We start from the raw sequence: 955 nt of genomic DNA, 5'->3' as shown, positions 1-955 counted from the left end.
CCCACTCGCAATCCCGGAGGTGACTGCCTGGGGAAATGCAAGCTGTGCATGCTTGGAGGTCCCCGTACGCTGGGGGCAAGGCCAAGGCTGGAAGGTGCCCCTGGCTCAGTTCACATAGTGCAATGGCACTGCCCGCCTCTCCTTGGCAGGCTCCCTCCGGCTTCCCGTGCGACTGAGGGAAGCGGGCAGAGGGGCCATGCCGGGTGCCACTGGCATATAGGACAGCTGATGGGTGCCGGCTAACGGCCACATAGCAAACAGCTTTTCCACCCCCCAGGAGAGGTTTCAGGTGAAATGCGGGTCCTGATCCCCCACAGCCGGCGGGCAAGGTGCTTTGCTGGCACGTGTCTTTCATACCCAACCCCTGCTCCAGCATCCTGCAGAGGCTTGGGAAAACGGGGCATCACCGGAGCTGGGAAAGAGCCTTGAGGGCCCAACTGGCCGCGTTGTTGGGCCCTCACAACAGGACGCGGGGTTATTAGATCTCGCCCTCCTCTCTTTTGGAGTCACGGCTACTACAGCCACTAGGTCAGTGGGCTTCGCCCCGGCGGTTGCTGCCCTGCGCCCTACCCACAGCCGCGCAAACCTCTCCCAGGCACTCCCCACTGCAGCGAGTCACCAAAGTGCACACGGAAACGAACACAGCAAGACAGGCAGCAATCAGCAGTCCTTGCTCGCAGGGCGCCAGCCCTTCGGCACGCAACACCCTCCTCTACCCTCACCACCCGGCTGGGGGGTCCGGCCCCAGGGGAGTTTACGCGGCAGGTGTGGAAGGACAGACCCTTTGTCTGAAAGAGCAGCCAAGTCAAATCCACGCTCCAATGTCTGCTGCAAAGCGCACTGGAGGCACCCAAGCAGGGAGGCTAGGGAAACTGGCCCCAGCACTGATCGCCCCATGGAAACCAGCCTGTGGCATGGAAGCAGGGCAGGACCGGAGCACCAGGGCAAAGCACGC

The sequence above is a fragment of the Alligator sinensis genome, unplaced genomic scaffold (assembly GCF_000455745.1).
Source record: "Alligator sinensis unplaced genomic scaffold, ASM45574v1 scaffold1244_1, whole genome shotgun sequence".
Taxonomy (NCBI): Eukaryota; Metazoa; Chordata; order Crocodylia; family Alligatoridae; genus Alligator; species Alligator sinensis.
The sequence above is the reverse complement of the archived record's forward strand: the minus strand, read 5'-3'. Positions refer to the sequence as shown.